The sequence below is a fragment of the Phocoena phocoena genome, chromosome 5 (assembly GCF_963924675.1).
Source record: "Phocoena phocoena chromosome 5, mPhoPho1.1, whole genome shotgun sequence".
In the NCBI taxonomy this organism is placed as follows: Eukaryota; Metazoa; Chordata; class Mammalia; order Artiodactyla; family Phocoenidae; genus Phocoena; species Phocoena phocoena.
In genome coordinates, this window is record NC_089223.1 from 122,034,165 (window position 1) to 122,056,195 (window position 22,031).

Consider the following 22,031-nt stretch of genomic DNA (forward strand, 5'->3'; position numbering starts at 1 on the left):
TTTTCCTGTATCACTGCTTGTTATATCCACTGTATGCTGCTTATAGTTATTACAGCATATTTCTTACTAAAATGTACTTCAGAGTTAACTTCTGGGATTTTTTGTATATATATCACTTTATGAATGTGAAGGAAACTACTTTGGTCATATCATACAAACATTTAGAAGTGGCTTATTTAAAATAAATTTTAGATAGCTAAGATCAAGCTTGTTATTCAGTGTAAGATGTGGTATAGTACCTTTAAAGTCCAAGACTTTCCTAATTTCAGAATATTTACCATATGGCTAACTGATAAGAAAACAATTCCCACTTCCACTCAAGAGGTCAACCACCTACTATTAAAAACCTTCCCATTACCACAGATTGAGGGAAAGCCAAGCCTCCTGTCAGGCTTCCAGGCTATAATGCTCCAACCAAAGTAACTCTAATTCCTTCTTTAAGCTTTGAACGTTAGTCTACCATCCAATGAAAATCCATATTTTTTTTTTCTTCCAAAAGTATCAGTCACAAGTATCAGATCATGCTGTTTATTTCCAGTGCTGGAATTCTGTTAATTTCCTATAACATTGGCATTTACTCTGCAGAAGATAGAAGGAGGAGATGGTGATTGCTGCAATCTATATATTAATTGGGAAGTGCTCCCTCGTTTGGGTTTCTTCATTAAGCAATCCATAGGCTTCAGGTATTCGTAAGAGATGAATAGACCTGCCAAATCGGAGGCCCAAGAAACGCATTCTATCACTTTTTTTTTCCATTTAAAAACTACAAGGCATACATGAAGGATTTCTCTGGGTTCAACACAAAACCCAAGGGAAAATGTTAATACTGGAAATCATAGGTTTTGTTTTTTTTCACCACACCATACATTATTTGACACAATCTTTTAATTTTCCATCTTGCAACACATCAAAAAACATTACATTTCCCTTTATTTCCAAGCCAACCATTTTGTACTTACGGGACACCAGACATGTGAAGGGTTTAGTGTATTTTATTTATGTATTCATTTATTTGGTTAAAATAAAAACTGAGAAGGAACCTCTGAGTTCTTTCACAGCTGTGATTAGAGAAAAATGAAAATCCGAAGCAATGAAATTTATAGACCTATAAATCACATTCCATTTCAGGGTCTGAAAAATTGTAGAGATTAAGAAACTCGGTGAAGAGATGTTCATTACTCTTTCACATGGACGTTTGTTTAGTTGGTTTACTAATGTTATCACAAAACTTTTGGGGGCACCCTAATGGGTCACTGAGATGACTTTATGCTCACACATCACATTGAGGAAACAGGGTAACAACAACAGGTGTTACTGGTGTGAGATATTGTGCAGGTTGAAAATGCAGTCCTATTTCTTTGGAAATCTTTGACTCCAAAAAAATATGTGAAAAACAGCCCCCAAATGGTTCTGTGCTCCAATTCCATTTTATTTTAGAATTGCTTATGTTACTAGGATTTATGAGTGTTACTTCCCTGAAAGAATGGCGTATCTTTCAGCTCTCAGTGTGTACTTTAATGGAAATAGTGTGCTTTCATGGAATAAAAGTTCTCTGAAGCCCTGCCTGAGACTGTTTCAAAACAGAACCTCCACACTGTGTCTGGAAAATCACTAACAGAGAAACGGACAGAAAAAGAGCAACTCTGTTTTTTAAATCTTCTTTCCGAAACTTCCTGTGTGACTGTCTTGCTAGGATTTTTATTCTATGGTAGCTGTAGGATATCAGTGATTTGCATTTTGGAAAGTTATCCTGTGTGTTATTTATATCCCATGTATCTGTTTCAGTTATGTGTTCAACTGCTGCATTCCACATGACCATTAAAGGCGCTGTCAAAAAGGCAAAACATTTACAGATAAAGACCTATAAAACTGAAGTCAAACCTTAATTACCCAGTGAAAGTCATGATGTTTTGAAACAATGGATATTTCTAAATATTTCACATTCATAAGCCTACTGTGATTTCATACATAAGATATATCTTTCAAATTAAGTTTAAACTAGGTAATTAAATGTAGTTGTTATTCCCTGGATACAACAGTGGAGAGGCAGGGTAGAATCCTTGGGTTGTACTGGATGGCATAACCTACATGCCACAGCTGCAGGTAATAGACATGTGAGTGTTCCTCAGAGATTTTCTTCATTATCCTTTGATTTAAAAATATTCACTTCAAATGCATATTATTTTTAGACCAAGGCAAGTTCTGCTTATTTTATACATTTGCGTCTATTTACTGAGAATAATAGAATCTTATATTTGATAACAAATCTCCCTTATAGTTACCTCAATAAGTTATCAGCTACCTCTGTTCTTTCCAGGCATGAGAAGTTCACCAACCCATATACCTGATCATTCCTGTGAAGAGTAAGTTAACCTTAGAACTTGCTGTCACAGCAGGTTAAATTTATGATATAGATACAAGTCTAAAGAATATTTATTCTCAATCTTACTTAAAAATAAGTAATAATTAGTTGAATTAGGTATAGCTCTTATTTTTTACATTATAATGTTCTGCATTTCTCATACTTTATGTAGCATCATAAAATTTGTAATATTGAATAAAACCAATAAGGTAATTTGTACAAAATTATAGAATTATAATTTAGAAATACAATTAACTTTTTTTTTCTTTTGCCCCCATATAACATGACTATTATACTAGTGTATAATAATACTTACTACAGGAGGGGCAATTGAGAGTAAAATATAACATGTCAATATTCTATTTTATAAATTATTTGTCTCCAGTTTTCTTATAAAATGAGAAGTTTGCTTTAGAGTCTTATTATTTTCTGAATTCCATCTCACCCTCACCAAACATTTTGCAAAGAAAACTTGGAAATTTTGCTTCATGTAACTCCTTCCTTCCTCTTATGTTTTTCCCTATTCCTGACACCAGATAACCTTAATTTATTTTGCTTTACTGAGTAGATTCAACATATCTCTTTCCCAGCTAATAATAATAATAATCGTTAATTGAATGCATCCTGTGTATTAGTGTCCATCATATATTGGGAATCTAAGATACCTAAGTTTAACAAGCCAGGAACTTTCCCAAATTAATGCCCAGTAAATCAGAGAATACACTTGACTGAGACAAAAGAAATAAATACAGGTTGCATTCTACTTCAAACTGTGGAACAGTGGTACTTCCTTTGTAACTTCCTTTCAGTTTGAAATTGTTGAAAGGAAGTTATATAATTAAATGGTAAAATATTTTAATATTTAAATGAACTTTGCCATGATTTTTCTTTTTTTGTGAAATACTGTTGACATACACTATTGTGTTAGTTTTAGATGTACTACATAGTGATTTGACATTTGCATGCATTATGAAATGATCACCACAATAAGTCTAGTAACTATCTGTCCCCATACAAAGTTGTTAGAATATTATTGACTATATTCTTTAAGCTGTATATTACGTCTCACGGCTTATTTATTTTATAACTGGAGAATTGTACCTCTTAATCCCCTTCACTTATTCCACCCCCCAACCCTCCTCTCCTCTGGCAACCGCCCATTTGTTCTCCATATATGTGAGTCTATTTTTGTTTTGTTTTGCTTTTTTTTTTTTTAGATTTCACATATAAGTGAGGTCATATAGTATTTGTCTTTCTCCATCTGACTTATTTCACTTGGCATGATGCCCTCTAGATCAGGGGTCTGCAACCCCCCGACCACAGATTGGTACTGGTCCATGGCCTGTTAGGAACTGGGCCACACAGCAGGAGGTGAGCGGTAGGAGAGTGAGCGAAGTTTCATCCGCTGCTCCCCATTGCTCCCCATCGCTAGCGTTACCATCTGAACCATCACTTGCATTCCCGCCTGAACCATCTCCCATCCCCGTCCGTGGAAAAATTGTCTTCCACGAAACTGGTCCCTGGTGCCAAAAAGGTTGGGGACCGCTGCTCTTGATTCATCCTTGTTGTTATAAATGTCAAGATTTCAATTTTTTAATGGCTGAGTAATATTCCATTGTATGCAGACATATCTGGGAAATATAATGGACCACCATTATATTACTACAGGAGGGGCAATTGAACCACCACAATAAAGAAAATACCTCAATAAAACAAGTCACACGATTTTTTTTGGTTTCTCAGTGCATATAAAAGTTACGTTTACACTATACTTTAGTCTGTTACGTGTGCGATGGTGTTATGTCTAAAAAAAAGTACATACCCTAATTTAAAATATTTTATTGCTAAAAAATTGCTAGCCATCATCTGAGTCTTCAATGAGTCATAATCTTTTTGCAATAGTAATATCAAAGATCACTGATCACAGATCACCATAATAAACATAATAATAAATGAAAAAGTTTCAAACTATTATGAGAATTACCAAAATGTGAAACAGAGACAGAACTGAGCAGATGTTGTTGGAAAAATGGTGGGTATAGATTTGCTTGATGCAGGGTTGACGCAAACCTTCAATATGTAAAAAACAACAACAACAACAAAAAACAAATAAAAACATTATCTGCAAAGTGAAATAAAGGGAAGAGCAATAAAACAAGGTGTGCCTGCATGTATCCCACATTTTCTTTAACCATTCATCTATTTTTTTTTTTTTTTTTTTTTTTTTGCGGTACGCAGGCCTCTCACTGCTGTGGCCTCTCCCACCGCGGAGCACAGGCTCTGGACGCGCAGGCCCAGCAGCCATGGCCCAAGGGCCCAGCTGCTCCACCGCACATGGGATCCTCCCGGACCGGGGCACAAACCTGTGTCCCCCGCACCGGCAGGCGGACTCCCAACCACTGTGCCACCAGGGAAGCCCAACCATTCATCTATTGATGGACACTTAGATTGCTTCCGTATCTCGGCTATTATAAATAATGCTGAAATAAGCATTTGGTGTGCATATATCTTTTCCAATTAGTGTTTTTGTTTTCTTCTGGTATATACCCAGATGTGAAATTACTGGGTCATATGGCAGTCCTATTTTTAATTTTTTGAGGACCCTTCATATTATTTTACATAATGGCTGCACCAATGTATAATCCTAGCAACAGTGCACAAGGGTTCCCTTTTCTCCACATCCTTGCCAATACTTGTTATTTGTTGTCTTTTTAATGATGGCCACTCTGACAAGAGTGAGGTGGTATATCATTGTGATTTTGATGTGCATTTCCTTGATGATTAGTGATGTTGAACATATTTTCATGTGTTTTTTGGCCATCTGTATGTCTCCTTTGGAATAATGTCTATCAGGTCGTCTGCCCATTTTTAAATTGGATTGTTTGGTTTTTTTAATACTGAGTTGTATGAGTTCTTTGTATATTTTGGATATTAACTCCTTAAGGGATATATCATTTACAAATATCTTCTCCTATTCAGTAGGCTGCCTCTTTGTTTTGTTGATAGTTTCCTTTACTGTGCAAAATCTTTTTAGTTTGATGTAGTCCCATTTGTTTATGTTTGCTTTTGTTTCCCTTGCCTGAGGAAACAGTTACAAAGAAATAGTTGTAAGACAAATGTCAAAGAGTATACTGCCTGTTTTTTCTAGGAGTTTTATGGTTTCAGGTCTTTCATTTAAGCCTTTAATCCATTTGAGTTTATTTTTGTATATGGTGTAAGAAGGTAGTCCAATTTGATTCTCTTTGCATGTAGCTGTCCAGTTTTCCCAACACCATTTATTGAAAATGCTATCTTTTCCCCATTATATATTCTTGCCTCCTCTCTTGTAGGTTAATTGACCATATAAGTGTGGGTTTATCCTGGGCTCTCTGCTCTGTTCCATTGATTCCTGTAGCTTTGTGGTACAGTTTGAAATCAGTTACTATGCCACCTCCAGCTTTGTTCTTCTTTCTCAAGATTGCTTTGGCCATTTGGGGTCTTCTGTGTTTCCATACAAATTTTAAAATTATTTGTTCTAGCTCTGTGAAAAATGCTATTGGTACTTTGATAAGGTTTGCATTGAATCGGTAGATTGCCTTGGGTTGCAAAATCATTTTAGCAATGTTAATTCTTTCAATTCGTAAGCATGATATCTTTCCATTTGTTTGCATCTTCTTCAGATTTTCATCAACATCTTACAGTTTTCATTGTACAGGTCTTTTACCTCTTTGATTATATTTATTCCTAGTATTTTATTCTTTTTGATGCAATAGTAATCAGGATTTTTTTCTTAATTTTTCTTTCTGACAGTTTATTAATGTATATAACACAAGAGATTTATCCATATTAGTTTTGTATTCTGCCACTTTACTGAATTATTTATTCGTTCTAGTGGTTTTTGGAAGCATGTTTAGGATTTTTCTATATATAATATGTCATCTGCAAACAGTGACAATTTTACTTCTTCCTTTCCAACTTGGATTCCTTTTATTTCTTTTTCTTGTCTAATTGTTGTGGCTAGGACTTCCAATACTATGTTGAATAAAAGTGGCAAGAGTGGGTACCCTTGTCTTGTTCCTGATCTCCATTGAGTATGAGGTTGGCTGTGCATTTGTCATATATGGTCATTATTATGTGGATTTATGTACCCTCTTTACTGGCTTTGCTGAGAGTTCTATCATAAATGGATGTTGAATTTTATATAAGATTTTTATGCATCTAATGAGATGATCTGTATGATTTTCTTCTTCAGTTTGTTAAAGTGGTGCATCACATTGATTGATTTGCAGATATTGAACCATCCTTGCATCCCTTAGCTAAATCCCCTTGATCATAGTATATGGTCCTTTTAATGTATTGTTGTATTCCATTAGATGATACTTTGTTGAGGATTTTTGTGTCTATGTTCATCAGTGATATTGTCCTATAATTTTCTTTCTTTGTGGTATCTTTGTCTCGTTTTGGTATCAGGGTGATACTGGCCTCATAAAGTGAATTTGGAAGTGTTTCTTCCTCTTTATTTATTTATTTTTGAATAGTTTGGGAAGGCTAGGTGTTAACTCTTCTTTTATAGAACTCTTGTACAATTCACATGTGAAGCTGTCTGGTCCTGGACTTTTGTTTGTTGAGAGTTTTGAAAATTACTGATTTAGTTTTATTACTGGTAACCAGTCTCTTCATATTTTCTATTTTTTCCTGATTCAGTCTTGGGGGTCATAACTTCATTTATTAACATATATAACATACCTTAAGGGATACAGCTGTATATTTTGTTTACTTCTTGCAAGTCAAGAGAAAATATACACATTCTGGTGAAAGTTTTGCTTGAAGTGTAAGTGAACTGTTAATGTGATTGTTTTTTCTTATGTAGTAGGTTTTCATATGTAGTGGTTCCCCAAAAGATCTGTCCTTGTCTTAATCCCTGGAATGTTCCAGGAAAAAATGTCATTGCAGGTGTAATTAAGTCATGGATCTTGAGCTGAGGAGATTATCCTGGTGAGCCCTAATCTAATGACAAGTGACCTTATAAGAGAAAAGTAGAGGGAGATTTGTGACAGGCAGAAAATAAAATGACACAGACAAGGGAAAGCAATGTGAAGGCAAAGGCAGAGCAGTCAGTGATGTGGAAACAGTTGTGGTACCAGCTGCCACCAGAAGATGGAAAAGGCGAAGAACAGATTCTCCCCTAGAGCCTCCAAATGGAGTGCAGTCCTGATGACACCTTGATTTTGGACTTCTGGCCTCCAGGACTGTAAGAGAATCTTGCACAGCTTGCCTGGTGAAGCAGAGTACTTATGAGGCAGGGTATCTAGATACTTGGCTGATTTAAAAAAAAAAAAAAAGAAGATTATGTTTCTCAATATCCCTTGCAGCTGGATGTGGCCTAGGGACTATTTTGTGTCAAAGGGGTAAAAACACAAGTGAAGTGGTTACTACAAGTATGTGCCCTTGATAGGAGGGAGCATCATAATGGATGAGCAGGAGCCGCCAACTCATAAGAAATATACTTGTTTTGGCACAAGATGAGGTGAGATTGAGAACAGAAGCAATGCCTGGAAGAACAAGAATATGAAAGAGCTATGCAATTCCTGAATGCCTACATAGACTTTTCTCTGAAAGAAATGTTAAAAAACACTACTGCTTCTTTTTAATGTTGGGGACAGGGAGGAGTTCTGTCACAACCAAACTTACTTCTAACTTATACACAAGATAACTGGCTCATAATATTTGTTGAATGAGTTGATCTAATTATTCAACATAAATATTGTATATTGACTGATAATTTCTTGGAGAAAATGAGAAAAGTTATTTACTTGAAATATTCATCGATTGAAATATTCTTGTACTCTGTCTCCCATTTATCTACATATCAAGGAATAAGAAATTATATATTTACAAGAATTTAATGGAAATATATAGATTGTATTTCTGTTTCTCCACCACCTACATGTAAGCCATGAAATATTTTTATTGATTGCTTTTAAAATGTTAATTATAAGTGCTTAAGAACCAAGTATCAACCCTAAGTCTCCATCTGTCATATCACTAAAGAGTAAATTTTTTACCAAAAATAACTGTAATTACATCGATGTTTATCATTTCAACTCTCTAGAATTAAACTTTTCCTGTGGTAATTATCCATAAACCCATCTTGTCCTAGCACATTTGAAAAAGGAAGAAAATTTGAAAAAGGTTTTTAAGTGATGTCTTATTAATGCATCTAGATTAACTGCTGCCTCCATAAAAATATTGACTCTGGAGTTTAATTTTTGTTTCCATACTTATATCTATATGCTGCTCAATGAATGCCTGCTGCATTGATTTGTATGTCTTAACGAACCCCTACAGAGATGTTTCTCTCAGCAATATTGGGTGATTGTACATATTCTGGAATTTAAACAAATTCCATATCCTGCAGTTCAGCTTGTTGCCTTTATGAAATGCCGACCTAATGTGTTCCTGACAGATGATGTTTTACTCTGCATTTTTGAGGATCTTTTGAAAAATCTTCCTTTACAATTGTCTATAAAGGCAATTTTGTTCATATGGATGCCAGGAGTTAGACAACTAATTGACACCTACTGGTGAAGTTTTTGTGGGAAGGGCCAGGGTATAAATCATCAAGCAACTTTTTCCCTCTTTCTTGCCTTTTTTTCTCCTTATGTAAGACTCACAAACGTCTTCTCAAATATTCAGATCAGTTTTGCTCTCAATGAAGGATTTCCCAATCTGTGCAAGTAGAATTAACCTCACTGAATTTAGCGGAGGCACCATTTTTATGAATTTTACTTTTGTGTGGGATATTGAAAAAGATCATTCATGGGAGTTCTGATATATGGTAGTTTCTAGAATTTACTAATATTCGTGAAAAACCCTGTTTAACAGAGTCCCTAGTGCCTGTTGAGGCAAACAGAGCCACAGCATGGTTTCTAAATGCTGAAGGAATGAGGGAAATGGGAGCCGAGGTGCTTGAAGAGTGAAGATGATGTGTGGGGCAACAGCCCGAGGCTGCCCTGGCAGGTGAAGTAGATTGGCGTGGTATCTAGTGATCATGTTGGGATGGCCAGACTCTGAGCAGACTTGTTGGGGGTTAACTTTATACAAATACTCAGCCACACGCACACACAAATTGATGACTCTAAATAATTGAATCTTCATAGAAAAATTGCCCTGGATGGATTCACTTGTTTTGGATAAGTTCAGGAAAGAAGGAATCTCAACTTCTCCATCCAGGGCTTTTCAAAGAGGATAAAAGTCGTAAAGATTGAACACATACAGAACTTCAAGCCCTTTAGGTCAGACTAGGGACCATTACACTGAAGTATGCACTTTTTTTGCTTTCTATATTGGCTGAAGTTACTAGGTAGATATTAATTCTGGCATTGCTTAAAGTGTGGCCTTGAATCCCGTGATTTATTCGTTTTTAGATATTTTTTCAGGAGTTTTCCTGTGTGCAGTGTACTTGCCACTTTTTGAAATTTATTAAGACAGTGTCCTTGTCTGATTTCAGCAATCTGTCTCACACAATTAGTTGTAATTTTTACTTCCCATTATAGAGCCGTGGATTACTTTTCCGCATCAGCCTCTAACTGAACTAGACATTAAAAACTGATTCTTGTTGAGCCACACAAAGTAAATGTTGAGAGTTATTTTGCAGCAGAGCACTGGTCATGTTGACTTTATTTATTGCTCAACCACCTTAATGTAAAATTCAGTATGGTCAGTTTCATAAAAATCAGGGCAAGAGCTACAGACAGACTGCATGATTCACTTCTGACCACAAGAAATGGACATGCGTTTTCAATTCCAACTAAGCATTTAACATCTGCATGTTACGGCGTTTCCAAAAACCTGACAGAAATGTCATCAATGAAACTGAGAAGAAAATATTTCTGACAGACTTTTTCTTTGGCTTTCCTAGTACTCCATTTGCCAAATTTGTAAAGAAAAATATCTTGCTCTCCTGTACTTTCTAGATATTTACTTTAAAAAAAAAAAAAAAGGAAATCTGAGATCAGTGGCAGAAGATGGGAATGCAAAATGAGCTGCTGTAACAATCAGAACTAAGAAATAACTTATATTCTTGGCTACCACCATCACCTAGGGTACTGACTTGGCTCTGAAATAATAAGGGAAGTGAAGTGAAGGGTTTTTAACAATATCTAAAATTCCCTGAACTACTTGACAACTTAACATGTCTTTCAGGACAAAAGTTTAAGTAAGAAATATATATATGTATTTTTAATTCAGGATACAGTATTGAAAAACTGTTCTTCATCTTAATGAGATGGACCTGGTCCTTTTTAAAAAGGAAACTCTGGTTTCCTGTTATATACTGTGTCTAGGCTCTTAGGGTAAAAGTTATTTATTAGCCTAACCACATAACCACATAGCTGCATTACCCTGTAGTCCCTGCCATCAGGCAGCTGCAACACGGCTATTAAGTTTCAGAGCTAGAATGTAAAACCAAGTCTTATTTAACTCCAGAGTCCTTCTGCATGATGATTGGACTATTCTGATCCATAGGAAAAAGTGAAATGCATGTGCTAAGGTGTAATGTGAGCAGGGGATGATGTGTGTTGATCAATAAATAGCCTATCAACTAATTCTTCCACATGTCCTCTGACACCCTTCCCATTCACCTAGGCTCTTTTCAATGCTTTCCTTACACTGGAGCAAAGAATAGGCTTATAAATAGGTGCTTCAAATTATTTCACCTTTCTGTTTATTTGTAATTGTTTATTCTGAAAATTTCAACCGTATCAAAAAAGAAGAACAATTATGTAATGAACTCCCAGGTACAATTTCCACAACTACCAACTCATGGTCAGTCTTCCCTCCCTGTCATTTTGAAATGAATCTCCAAACATTATTTCATCCATAAACATTTTGAGTTATATCTCTAAATTAAAGAACTTTAAAAAAATAACTAATAACAGTATTAATAATAAATAAATGAACATTATTTCCTTAATCTCATCAAGTATGATGAGATTAATCAGTGTTCAAATTCCCCTGATTGTCTCATACTTTATTTTCAAAAGTTGATTAGTTTGAGACAGGATCCAAATAAGTTTTACCTTACTATCTTTCTATTGGTTTGTATGTTTTAAGTCTCTTTTAATCTGTAGGTTACTCCTCAATCTCTCTCTCTCTCTGTCTCTCTCTGCCTCTCTCCCTACTACAATTTATTTGTTGAAGAAACTGGATAAGACTTGTCCCATAACCTGGATGTTATTGCATTCCTATGGTGTTCCTTTGTTCCCACTGTTGCCTGTAAATTGGTGGTAAGTTCTAAAAGGCTTGGTCAGGTACAGATTTGACAAAACTATTTTATAGCTGCACTTGTATATTAAGATCAGGAGTTCCATAATGTCTGATACTGTTTGGACACATTAACTCATTAGCACTTGCCAACAGTAATATTCTAATTCTCTCTGTTTTTTCTTCATTTATTAGGTGGTGTGTGTGTGTGTGTGTGTGTGTGTGTGTATGGTATATGTGTGTAGGTATTATATATTATATAATACACATATTACCATCAGGAGTTACATGTTTGATGATCTCTCCTGTATTGTGTACATGTAATATATACATAGACATACATATATATAGTCTTCTCTTACTATAGTATATTGGAGATTACTCATAGTAGTATATAAGGATATTCCTTGTGATGTGATTCCTTAGTTTTATGTGTCAACTTGACTGTGCTAAGGAATGCCGAGATTGCTGGTAAAACATTATTTCTGGGTGTATCTATGAGGGTGTTTCCAGAAGAGATGAACTTTTGACAGTAAAGATCAGCCTCACCAATGCAGCAGGCATCATCCAAACCCTTGAGGGCCCAAATAGAACAAAAAAGAAGGAAGGGTGAATTTTCTCTCTTTACTCGAGCAGGGATATCCATAATCTCCTGCCCTCAGACATCAGTGGCTCCTTATTGGTCCTCAGGCCTTTGGACTTGAACTGAATTACACCACCGGCTTTCCTGGTTCTCCAGTGTGCAGGCAGCAGATCATGGTATTTCTTGGTCTCTGTAATCACATGAGCCAATTCCTACAATAAATCTCCCCATGTATATCTATATCTACATCTATATATCTATATATTCTATTGGTTCTGTTCTCTGGGGAACCCTGAATAACATATTCCTTAATTCCTTTTCTAGCTGCCTAGTACTCCATTATGTGGAAATACCACGGTTCACTCAGTCTGTTCCCTATTGATGAACATTTTGGTTGTTTCCAGTCTTTAGCTATTTCAAATAGTATAGCAATCAATAGCCTTGTGCACCCAGTTCATTGTATTCTGACCAGAGTATCTTTGGGGGGTGAGATTTCTAAGTCAAAGAATAAGTGCACATGTATGACAGTCTGAGAATAACTCTCACACACTGAAACTATCTTCAGTAGGTGTCTATTACCCCTGGGGAGTGGGAAATAAACCCTTAACATGAATAAAAGATCCTGTGGTATCTTAACTAGTTTCGCCGTCATGATCCCCCTCATTCTCTGCTCCAGCCACACTAGACTTCTTCAGTTTCTCAAACAATATGTTATATCTCCACAGAGCTTAGATTAGAAAGTTCTCCCACTCCTCCCCCTATGCCTGATTAACTGCTGCCCATCAAACGGAGCTCAGCTTAAAGTTCGCTATTTCAGGGAAGCATCGTTGACTTAGAGTCTAGACCTAGTTCCTTTTTTATTCACTCTTATAAAACCATGTTTCTTTCCTTCGTATAACTCAACTCAGTTTCTAATTATATATCCAATTTTGTGATTATCCACTTACCAGTCATAAGCTTCATGAAGAACTGTAATCTTACCTGATTTTGCTTAGTTTTATATCCCCAGCAACTTTTCGGTATAGAACAAATATTTCCCAAATAAATGAATAAATAAATATAGCATATGCTTGCACTTTAACACTGGTGACCTCATGTCATCACAAGTGCTTTCACATTGCCATTATGCTAAAGTGTCCATGATCACAGTCTCAGTTTTTTTTATACTAGTAATTTCATAGACATTTATTTTTTCAGTTAAGTTATTGAATAACTACTGTAAATAATGGATACTGGAATTGCAACTAAACCCATTTCTTATTGTAAAGAAATTTACAATCTATAGTGTGTAGTAATAAGAATAATGCAGACATTTAAAATGATTTGGAAATAAACACTAGGTTCAGTGCAGAGTACTCTGAGAGGACAAAGGGAAAGCATTCTACCCTGAGTGTGGTGTGTGGGGAGAGGGTAGATGAGTGCTGCTGAGTAAGTTCTAGAGAATATGGAGGAATCACCAAGGCAAAGAAGAGGAGGAAGTGTATTATAAACATGGGATAGTAAAAAAGGCACACTGTACTTTTGGAAAAGAGCAAGTGGTACACCATTTATTGTATGTTAAGAAATTTGAACTGAAAATTAAACAGGAGCTTTGTTAGTCACACAGGCACTTTAGAGTCTTATTCTGTGTGGCTGATGAGTTTGGGGTGAGAACTTGCAGTCAACTGATCTAGAATGTGGATATGTCTGAGGTCCAAAATATTAAACTATGACATAAGCAGACTTCCAAATCCCAACTGTCCATTTGTCTTATCCTTACATTACTTCCACCATCTCCATACTGATAGAGGAAAAAGATAAATAAAAGATGACTTTAGTGGTGGTGTTGTTTCAGATCTAGACAAACTACTTTCAGGGCCGTGTCCTTCTTGGAAGAATAAACAGTAATAGGTCTCAACTTGAGAACAAGAATTGTGTCAGGTAGCATTGTATGTCTCATGAAGAGTGCCTGTAGTGCATAAAAAATCAGCTTCAACCTGTTAGAAGATCCATGGCCCATTTCAATCATCCTTACTTAAATTCTGATGGCAATAGTGGCAAGATAGGGCAAATATTTCTAATAGTGACCATATATACTGTTGATAAGACCATGAGAAAACAGCAAATACATTTTAGGTAGGAATATAAAAGAAAGTAAGAAAATTGGAAATACCTAGTAGTCATGGATGCCAGGACTATTTTGGTTCAATTTCAACTTGAACATCATACCTTAGTCTGGAGTTCTAAAAGGTGAAAGACAATGCATAAGGATTCCAAAAGCTCAGAAAGATCAGCACTTGGTGTTTAAAAATCCTAGAACTACTTAAATCTAGTAGTGCAAGACTGCATAAGCTATAAGGTCTTGTGATTCACTTTAAGGCAACACAGAAATACTGAAAGATCTAAAAATTCTGTTTTGCAACTCTTGGAGCATTCCACAGAGTCATTGTAGTTTCCAGGGAAAAGAAATATGCATATGAACAAGAATATTGAGCAATTGGTTGCATTTATCAAAAAAATATCTGGTCCACAGAGAAGCATCCTGTTACTACTAGATCATTGCACAAGTCCTCTAAATATAAGTTTGCATCTGTTAGAGGGAATGAGGCAGGTTTTCCAGTGACCTTGGCCTGATGGTTTTCAGTAGGCTGTACATGGTGCACAGCTGTAGGCTCATCCTCCAAGTTTCCAGTTTGTCACTGATTGATTTTTGTCAAATACAAGATGTAATTGTGATAATTTACAATAGCCAGTAAACACATTATGACAATAAGAAAAAAAAATCTCATTTTTAATATAACTACATCCATCCACTCAAAATAAATTTCTTGTGATCAGTGACATAACTTAATTTAGTTGAATTACAATTGTGATGTAAAATTATTACATGCAAGAGAATATAAGATGTGATTTCACCAAACTAGTATTTTATTTGTAGAATGCAAGAGGTATCCCACAGTGTAGAGCATGAGCTTTGGAGACAAAAGCCCTACATTAGGGACTTGACTTTGCACTTTGCTAGCATTGTGATCTTGAGCAAGGAGCTTGATATTTTCCCCAAGTTCTTTGTGTCCTCATGAGCAAAATTAAGAATAAGTTTCTTGACAGTCTCAAGAAACACACCTCAAAGTCGCATGACAATCACAAAAATATGTCAAAGTACTTTGAGAGGAGTTAATGTTCCCATCTGTAATGTAATCATATAATTATTTACTACTATTAGGAATTGGGGTAAGAAATAATAAACTTAGAACTAATATATTGAAGGATAACCTATATTCTCTTTTAAACATTATATAACTATGTACTAGTAACACATGACTAAAAGTGGAGCTTCTATTATAGTTAACAGAATTAATAAATATAAGCTTGTATCACTTTCAAGAGAAAATATTTCAGAAAGTGATGGAAGACTTTTAAACATTAAAATAATACTAAAATGGGTGCTTACATTTTACTTGTGTAAATTAGATGCCAAATATAATTGAAATTGTCGTTGAAGAAACCTAAGAAATTTTGGGGTTGAGTATATGACTAATACATTCTTTTATTTCAGAAGAAAACTTTATAGTAATAAGATTATATACCTAAAGCTATTGCTAATTTTTAAACTTTTGCTTATTATAATTATTTATATGCAGCTGCAGCCAGAGCTAATATGTTTAAGTCTGAAATGGAGATGTACCTTTAGATTACTTCAGAGTTAAAATTCCTTACACATTCCACATTGATCAGATACGGGGAGAATAAAAACGCTTTGATCACTGAGGAGACTGGACATTTTTAGCCAATCTATGAGCTAATAACAAATATCACTTTGCTAATTAAGTATAATATAGCATGTCTAACTTTTTCCCCAATCCCCAAATAAAATCCATTCTGAATTCTACTTGTAGAACAAATAAATGCAAAACAAGAAAAACTGCTTAGCGTTCACAAAGAAAACCTGAATACTTTATTTTACATGTCAAAGATAAAAATCACAAACAAATTAATGGAGAATATTACTTTGTTTTATCATTTAAAATGTGTCCTGTAACACAGTCCAGCATGTGACAAGATTAGGAAAATCTACCCTACTACTCTAAAGAATAAAAAAAAACAAAATCAGATAAAGTGTAACCAAGTTTAAGAAAATACTTACTTGAGCTTGAAATGAAGACTATAGAATTACTAGATTGCAGACAAAAGGGAAAGTAAAAGCTAAACAATGAGAAATACTTGAAGCCAAATATCCCACAGTATATTGAAATCAGGTATACAGTGTATAGTCTTGAGCAGCGCTTCAGTCACGAACAAGTGTTCACAAATTTAAGTTCTGGCTCTTGAGTTGTGGAAGATTAGAATTCAGTGCACATATGTAGCCTAGAGATAATACTTTTTTCCAATCTATGACCAAGAGCTAAACCTGGAGCCTATTTTATGTGACACAGGAGTCAGAAAATCTTCACCCAGTAGTGCCAAGATGCTATAAGAAACAAGAAGAGAGTTTGCCTTTTATTCAGGGCATGGCTGGAGAAAGAATTGCTCACTCACCCAGGGAGAAATTAAAATCATAGCCAAGACTCTTCATACAGTGAAGTAACCTCAAGCTGAGTAATAAACATCAATAACCATAAAAACCCCACGTGGGGCTTCCGTGGTGGCGCAGTGGTTGAGAGTCCGCCTGCTGATGCAGGGGACACGGGTTCGTGCCCCAGTCCGGGAAGATCCCACATGCTGCGGAGCGGCTGGGCCCGTGAGCCATGGATGCTGAGCCTGCGCGTCCAGAGCCTGTGCTCCGCAACGGGAGAGGCCACAACAGTGAGAGGCCCACGTACCGCAAAAACAAAACAAAACAAAAAAACCCCACGTGTCCCAAAGTAAAATATGTTAGGTCTTGGAAAAGGCAATTGTAAAATCACATTGTAGTAATGCCTCCCTATTCCAGAGAACCTGTAAATCCCACTGTAAACTCTGAAGATGAGCTCAATAGAACTGTACAGTCAAGAGGACAATAGATACATAAAGAGATGGAATATGCGGAAAGAAGAGAATTGGGCATGGCAAAGGAAAAAAAGTTAGATGGGAGCCTGGATTTGCATATGTTAATACACTGAAAACAAAGTTGTTTTCCTTAGTAACATTCTAATTAAGCCCTGGAACACGACAATATGTTATTTGTCTATTTTCCAAATATTCCATTTTCAGAAAAATGCAATTAAGAAAATGGGACATAAAGCAGTATTGTATTTTACCACACGTTTAAGTTTAAGATGAGAAAAAAAAACAACTGAATTTTTTTCTCTTTCTCCATCTGCCCAAAGCTGGTGGACTCCTGTGAGTCTGTCATTTGAATGTGCAGTGGAGAGTAGGACAGCGCAACCAGATGTCAGGTAGAGGGTCCTGAATATGAAGTCAGAAAATGATAAACCTAAAAATATATACTTCACAAACTTATCTGTGCAAGAAATTCAGTAGGTATAGGATTAATGGAATTTAAACCCAGTCTCTAGATATATACTATCTTTCGTATACTTTTGAAGCAAAAAGAAGACACATGAAGACTGCAAAAAGAAAAAAAGCATAAATGAAAATCAGCACTTACCTTAAAAAGACAGACCTGAATTTTAGCTTGCTTATGACTTGCAGAAATGCTACATTTGAAAAAAATTGTCCTTAAATAAATAAGAGAAGATGACAAACTTTAAAATAGCTGAAGTCAAGAGTGCAGACAACCAGTATGTATATATCAGAAAGAAAAAGTAAATTTTAAAGATCGCTGTTAGAATGTAAAGAGTGCTGGTGCAACGAAAGGTCATCAACGTAAGAGTTAGGAAGTACAATAGAATACCAGTGATGACGGAGGAGGGAACCTGCCATTTATGCCCCAGAGAACAAGGGAATCTTATCACAAGCTGCTCCCAAGAGTGAAAGTAACAGTACTTTTAGGGTACAATTGGAGGGAACGAATTAATTTCTTATTTCCCTATTTTCTTGAGTGTTTCTGTATTAATTGTCGTTGTGAGACCCCATAGAAAAAGCATTGAGCCAATTTGGAGGATTCTGGGTACACATAATGCCTTGAAATGAGTAAGATTTAGACAGGCAGGTAAAGTATGAAGAGCATTCTAGGTAACAGCAGGTGTTTTTTTGTTTTTTGTTTTAACATCTTAATTGGAGTATAATTGCTTTACAATGGTGTGTTAGTTTCTGCTTTATAACAAAGTGATCAGTTATACATATGTCCCCATATCTCCTCCCTCTTGCGTCTCCCTCCCACCCTCTGTATCCCACCCCTCTAGGTGGTCACAAAGCATGGAGCTGATCTCCCTGTGCTATGTGGCTGCTTCCCCCTAGCTATCTATTTTACATTTGGTAGTGTATATATGTCCATGCCACTCTCTCACTTCGTCCCAGCTTACACTTCCCCCTCCCTGTGTCCTCAAGTCTGTTCTCTATGTCTGCGTCTTTATTCCTGTCCTGCCCCTAGGTTCTTCAGAACCATTTTTTCTCTTTTAGATTCCATATATATGTGTTAGCATATGGTATTTGTTTTTCTCTTTCTGACTTACTTCACTCTGTATGACAGTCTCTAGGTCCATCCACCTCACTACAAATAACTCAGTTTCATTTCTTTTTATCGCTGAGTAATATTCCATTGTATATATGTGCCACATCTTCTTTATCCATTCATCTGTCAGTGGACACTTATGTTGCTTCCATGTCCTGGCTGTTGTAAATAGAGCTGCAGTGAACATTGTGGTACATGACTCCTTTTGAATTATGGTTTTGCCAGGGTATATGCCCAGTAGTGGGATCAGCAGGTGGTTTTTTAATGTAATTGAACTACAGGCACTCATGACATAATTTTCCTTAGTACTCTAGTTTATGATTCCTATGTTATAATTCAATCTTTTCTTCTACTTAAACATTTCTGATTCTCAAGAAGGGATACCTACTCTGAAATATTTATTAATCAATTCCTGTTTTGATTTTCTTATTTGCCAAAAATTCAGGGATGTAGAACTCAAGGCTTTTCCCCTAAAGCTAAGCTTTGCAGCCATTAGCACTCTTGACAGCCTTGTTTGTTTATGTCTATCATGCCAAGCACAAAGACTCACTGAAGGTGGTGGAGTCAGCAATGTTTCTTGACTGCTAGTAAGTTCTTTGCTCTTTCCTCTGGTCCAGTATAGATCACCTTTGTTTCCATGAGGTAAAAATGGTTCTGGAATAGGAAGAGAGGAAAAGCTTCCTTTACAGTTCCACTTCTCCCACTGGCCCAGGGTTTCAGCTATCCTGGCCTAATGCCCAGTATTTTCCCTAAGCTGTATTGATGTCACTTTGGTGGGGTGCTATACTTGGATGGGGTCCACCTTCAGTTCCACCTCTTGATGAGTACTGGCATTGCCCACAAAACTGTGATGAAGACAGGGGATCTCTGAAGTAGACTCCTTTGCACTGTCAAGAAGCCAGGTTAGTAGTGGGCAACTTTCAGAAAATACAGAGAAAATGCTATGTAGTATGTGTGTATATGTCTGCTGTGGTTCTTGAGAGGAGGGCAGGAGTAACAAGAAATGAAAGGGAATTATTCACTTCAGTTTGGTGCAGTATGACTACAAGAGTAATAGAATAGAGACAATTCCATTTGTTAAGAAGTATTTTCTCCTGTCAGAAACTTTGTTCTCACCCTAGGTTGGATAGTTCTCTCATGTCTGAAGTCCTGAGAAAATTTTAGAGGAACTTCAGAAGAACTAAACACCAACACTGAAATAAAACACTGAAAGAACATTTGGCTAGATTTTGGTTACAAGTTAACTTAGATTTAGGAAAAAATACTTAGAAATGATCCTTGGTTTTCAAATATAAAGCATAATATTTGGACTTATATGTTGAGACTTTTGAACCATGGCATTGTTACAATTTGACATCTCTTCAGTAGAATTTTATATACCTATAATGTTATCATCTCGATAACTTATGAATCTAATCATAATTTTTCCTCAATGAAATATATTTACATGTTGAGTAGAGCAAGATAAATTTACAAGCTAGTTTCATTGTCATATTAAATCTTGACCACTTTTTAGAAATTAATAAACTTTATTTTTTTAGAACAGTTTTAGGTTCACAGCAAAATTGAGAGGAAAGTACAGAGGTTTCTCACATACCCTCATCTCTTCCCACACATAACTTCCCCCACTATAGAGCTCCCACACTAGAGTGGTATGTTTGTTACAATTGATGAACATACATGGACACAATATTATCGCCCAAAGTCCACAGCCTACCTTAGAGTTCATTCTTGGTGTTGTACATTCTTTGGATTTTGAGAAATGTATAATGACAAGTATCCACCACTGTAGTAACATGCAGTGTAGTTTCACTGCCTTAAAAATCCTCTGTACTCTGCCTGTTCACCCCTTCCTTCTCCCTGTACCCTGGCAATCACTAATCTTTTTGTTGTTGTTGTTTTTGCAGTACGCGGGCCTCTCACTGTTGTGGCCTCTCCCATCGTGGAGCACAGGCTCCGGATGCGCAGGCTCAGCGGCCATGGCTCACAGGCCCAGCCGCTCTGCGGCATGTGGGATCTTCCCAGACCGGGGCATGAACCCGTGTCCCCTGCATCGGCAGGCGGACTCTCAACCACTACGCCACCAGGGAAGCACCAATCACTAATCTTTTTACTGTCTCCATAGCTTTGTATTTTCCAGACTATTATATAGTTGGAATAATGCCGTATGTAGCCTTTTCACATTGGCTTCTTTCACTTAGTAATATGCATTTAAGTTTCCTCCATACATTTTCATTGCTTGATGGCTCATTTCTTTTTAGTGCTGAGTAATATTCCATTGTCTGGATGTACCACAGTTTATTTATCCATTCATTTCCTAAAGGATATCTCGGTTGCTTCCTTGATTTGTCAGTCATGAAGAAGGCTACAATAAACACCCTCTGCAGGTTTTTGTGTGGACCTAAGTTTTTAATTCATTTGGATAAGTAGTGAGGTGCATGGTTTCTGGGTCATGAGATAAGAGTATATTCAGATTTGTAAAAAAAACTGCCCAACTGCCTTCTAAAGTGGTTGTACCATTCTGTATTCCCACCATCAAAGAGTAAGAGTTCCAGGCTTCCCTGGTGGCACAGTGGTTGAGAGTCTGCCTGCCGATGCAGGGGACGTGGGTTTGTGCCCTGGTCTGATAAGATCCCACATGCCGTGGAGCAGCTGGGCCCGTGAGCCATGGCCGCTGAGCCTGCCTGTCCGGAGCCTGTGCTCCACAATGGGAGAGGCCACAGCAGTGAGAGGCCCACATACCGCAAAAAAAAAAAAAAAAAAAAAAAGAGAGTTCCTGTTGTTCCACATCCTCACAATCATTTGGTGTTATCAGTGTTTTGGATTTTGGTCATTCTAATAGACATGTAGTGGTATCTCACTTTAATTTGCAATTCCCTAGTGTCATATGATATTGAACCTCTTTTCATATGCTACTTCCCAGCTATATATCTACTTTGCTCTTGACCACTTTTCAAGTATCAATTAATAAATCAATTTATTTGAACTAGCTTTTTGAGGTTTTCACTTAAGATTGAGTATCAGACATATTTCACTAAAATTGCAGTCACTATAATAACAATTCATTGTTGCTATCTTGGTCTGCAGTATCCTCAAAATAGAGAATATTTAATATCCTCCAAAATATAAAGGGTGACATGAATCATTCTTTTTATCTCTATATCTCTGTCTGCCCTAGAATGCTTAATGTTAAGTCCTTCCTTTTTATTTAAGGAAAAGTTAACATAGGAAGAAATTTCAAAATGCTACCAGATCTTGCTTTCTGTCATATCATCCTCAACAGAGCTGTGGAGGTGATGAGCAGGAATGTT